Here is a 4,071-nt window from a genome sequence, read left to right as displayed (position 1 = left end):
TGGCATTAGAGGGGTGAAGTGTGGGGGCTGGCCTGTCATAGGAGATCAGCGAGGTAACAGAGGAGGGGGAGAGCTATAAAGCCTAGGGTAAGGAGTTTCTGTTTGATGTGGAGGTGGATGGTAATCAATCCGTCAATCGGATTGTGTGCTTACTGTGGGTAGAGCACTGTACTAAGTGCTTGTGAGAGTTCAATATGACAGAGTTGGTAGTCATGTTCCCTGCCCACAGCAAGTAACCACTGGAGATTCTTGAGGAGTGGGGAAACATTGTGTTCTTCGTTAGTATGTGTTCCTCGTTAGTATAGTGGTGAGTATTCCTGCCTGTCACGCGGAAGACCGGGGTTCGATTCCCCGACGGGGAGGAAAGTATATTCCCCCCCCCAACCCCACCTTTTAGACTGTGAGCCCACTGTTGGGTAGGGACTGTCTCTATATGTTGCAAACTTGTACTTCCCAAGCGCATAGTACAGTGCTCTGCACACAGTAAGCGCTCAATAAATACGATTGATGATGATGATGATGATGGACTGAACTTGTTTTAGAAAAATGATGCAGGCAGCAGTGAAGTACGTACTGAATTGGGGAGAGACAGGAAGCACGGAGGTCAGCAAGGAGGTTTGATGATGAAGTAGACAAGAAGCAATGCAGTAAGGGCTTGGAGCAGTGTAGTAGCATTTTGTATGGAGAGGAAGGGTGGATTTTAGCAATGTGGTGAAGGAAAAACCGACAGGATTCGCAGACAGATTGAATATGTGGGTTCAATGAAAGAGAGGAATTGAGGATGTTGTCAAGGTTATGGGATTGAGAGACCGGGAGGATGGTGGTGATTTCTACAGTGAAGGGAGGACAAGTGGAGGACAGAGTTTGGGTAGGAGGATGAGGAGTTATGTTAAAACATGTTACATTTGAGAAGCAGCGTGGCTCAGTGGAAAGAGCCTGGGGTTTGGAGTCAGAGGTCATGGGTTCGAATCCCGGCTCAATTGTCAGCTGTGTGACTTTGGGCAAGTCACTTCTCTCAGCTTCAGTTCCCTCATCTTTCAAATGGGGATGAAGACTGATCCTCCCGTGGGACAACCTGATCACCTTGTAACCTCCCCAGCACTTAGAACAGTGCTTTGCACATAGTAAGCGCTTAATAAATGCCATTATTATTATTATCCAGTGTGACATCAGAGAAGCAGCGTGGCCTAACAGAAAGAGCCCGGGCTTGGGGTCAGAAATCGTGGGTTCTAATCCTGGCTCTGCCACTTGTCAGCTGTGTGACTTTGGGCAAGTCACTTCACTTTTTTTGGGGGGGTGGCATTTATTAAGTTCTTACTATGTGTTTACTATTTATTAAGCACTTATTTATTAAGCGCTTCACTTCTCTGAGCCTCAGTTACCTCATCTGTAAAATGGAGATTAAGACTGGAGCCCCGTGTGGGACAACCTAATTACCTTGTTTCTACCTCAGCGCTTAGAACAGTGCTCAGCACATAGTAAGCGCTAAACAAATGCCATCATTATTATCCAAGCAGAGATGTTCTGCAGGCAGGAGGAAATGTGAGACCGTAGAAAAGGTCAATTCTGGAGAGGTAGATTTGGGAATCATCTGCAAAGAAATGGTAGTTGAAGCCATGGCAGCAAACGAGTTCTCCAAGTGAGTGGGTGTAGAAGGAGAATAGGAGACCCAGAACTAAGCTTTGAGAGACTCCCAGTTAGAAAGCAGGGGAGGAGCCGTAACCTTGGCATTATCCTCGACTCCTTTCTGTCATTCCATCCCGACATTCAATCCGTCACTAAATCCTTTTGGTCTCCCTTTCACAACATCATTAAAATCCTCTCTTTTCTCCCCACCCAGACTGCTACCATGTTAATACAATAACTCATCCTATCCTGCCTTGATTGCTGCATCAGTCTCCTTGCTGACCTCCCAGCCTCCTGCCTCTCCCCACTTCAGTCCATGCTTCATTGTGCTGCCCGGATCATTTTTCTACAAAAAGGTTCAGGACATGTCACCCCATTCCTCAAAAAACGCCAGTGGTTGCCCATCCACCTTTGCTCAAACAGAAACTCCTCACCTCACTGCTTTAAAGCAGTCCATCACCTTACCCCCTCCTACTTCACCTCACTACTCTCCTACTACAACCCAGCCCGCCCACTTCGCTTCTCTATTGCTAACCTTCTCACTGTGCCTCGATCTCACTTATCGCGCCGCCGACCCCCTGCCCACATCCTGCCTCTGGCCTGGAGCACCCTCCCTCCTCAAATCTGACAGACAATTACTCTCCCCACCTTTAAAGTCTTATTGAAGGCACATCTCCTCCAGGAGGCCTTCCCTGACTCTTCTCCCACTCCCTTCTGCATCCCTCTAACTTGCTCCCTCTGTTCTTCCCCCCTCCCAGCCCCACAGTACTTATGTACATATCTGTAATTTATTTATTTATATTAATATCTGTCTCCCTCCCTCTGCAGTCTGTAAGCTCATTGTGGGCAGGGAATGTGTCCATTTAGTGTTGTACTCTCTCAGGCACTCAGTACAGTGCTCTGCACACTGTAAGTGCTCAATAAATACAATCGAATGAATGAATGAATGAGCCTGTGAAGGAGTGGCGAGAAAGGTGGGAGAACCGGGAGAGAGCAGTGTCAGTGATGCCCAGGTTAGATCATGTTCGAGGAGAAGGGGCTGGTCCACAATGTCAAAGGAAGCTGAGAAGTTGAGGAAGATTAGGATGGAGTAGAGGTCATTAGATTTGGCAAGGAGAAGGGGACCTTAGAGAGGGCAGTTTCCAAGGAGTAAAGGGGGCAGAGGCCAGATTGGGGGCAGTAAAGGAGAATATTGGGGAGGAGAAGTGGGGGTAACGGGTGTAGACAACTTGCTCCAGAGTTTGGAGAGGAATGGTAGGACAGATTTGGGGTGCTAAATTGAGGGTGCTATGGGGTCAAGAGAAGGTTGGGGTTTTGTTGGGTAGGGGATAAGTGAGCATGTTTCAAAACAGTGGAGAAAAAACACTGGAAAGTGAGTGGTTGAAGATGGCGGTCAGGGAGGGAAGAAGTGGGTGGTCAAGTGCCAACAAATAATCAATATCGATAACAGATAGTGACTTGATCTACCCCCAGTCTGAGCCAACGATGAGTATCCTGACCATCTTGCCTGCTTACGACCATCTAATGATATGATTAAGATTCTTCTTTCCCAGCTTGTCATTGCGAATGTCACTCAAGACAGAATCAGAGCGTTACTCAAATGTAGATAAATGACATTTTTTTTCTCTGCCCCCGTCTATATGGTCTGTCACTCTGTCGGGGAACATCAAATTTGTCTGGCAAAAATTGTTCTTGAGAAAGCCGTGTTGGTTGCTTCCAGGCATTTTATAATCTAGATAGCTGCAAATTAATTGTTTGATCCTTTCCCAAATAGTGATGCTAAACTGCCCTACCTGTAATTTCCCTTTTCCATTCATTAAAGATGGATTCATTCATTCATTCAGTAGTATTTATTGAGAGCTTACTGTGTGCAGAACACTGTACTAAGCGCTTGGGAAGTACAAGTTGGCAACATATAGAGATGGTCCCTACCCAACAATGGGCTCACAGTTTTGCTCTTATCCAATATCCAGATATTTTTTCCCTATCGTTCATTAGTTGTCGAGAAAAATAACTATTGACCCTGCATTAAAATCATCCAATTCCTTAACATCCTCAGATGCCCGTAATTGGTCCCTTCTGACCTAAATAATCTTGGGGTTTTTTGTTGTTTTTTTAATACCTTCAAGTCTTTCTTCACTTATTCTTGTATGGGTTTTCTACTTTTCATTCCTAGTCATGGAAGTCATGGAATCTTTGACAATATTCCACAATCAACTGGCACATTTTGCACTATAATAATCATAATAATAGTACTTGTTAAGCACTGAACGTGTGCCAAGCATTGCTTTAAGCACAGGGGGAGATACAAGTTACTCACATTGGACACAGCACCTGTCCCACTCACAGTCTAAGTAGGAGGGAGTAAGATTTAATCCCCATTTTAGAGAAGAGGCAACTGAGGCACAGAGAACTTGAGTGACTTACCCAAGGTCAGACAGCAGA

The 4,071-nt window shown here is 45.7% G+C and overlaps 1 non-coding gene across 1 annotated transcript; it reads left to right on the top strand.

Moving 5' to 3' along the window:
- The first annotated feature begins 290 nt into the window (after positions 1-290).
- On the top strand, positions 291-362 carry TRNAD-GUC. Its single transcript has one exon. It is a non-coding gene; the product is annotated as a tRNA-Asp (tRNA).
- Positions 363-4,071: the final 3,709 nt, after the last annotated feature.

This window comes from Tachyglossus aculeatus, chromosome X4 (genome assembly GCF_015852505.1).
Source record: "Tachyglossus aculeatus isolate mTacAcu1 chromosome X4, mTacAcu1.pri, whole genome shotgun sequence".
Taxonomy (NCBI): domain Eukaryota; kingdom Metazoa; phylum Chordata; class Mammalia; order Monotremata; family Tachyglossidae; genus Tachyglossus; species Tachyglossus aculeatus.
This window is presented reverse-complemented; position numbering and strand designations above follow the sequence as displayed.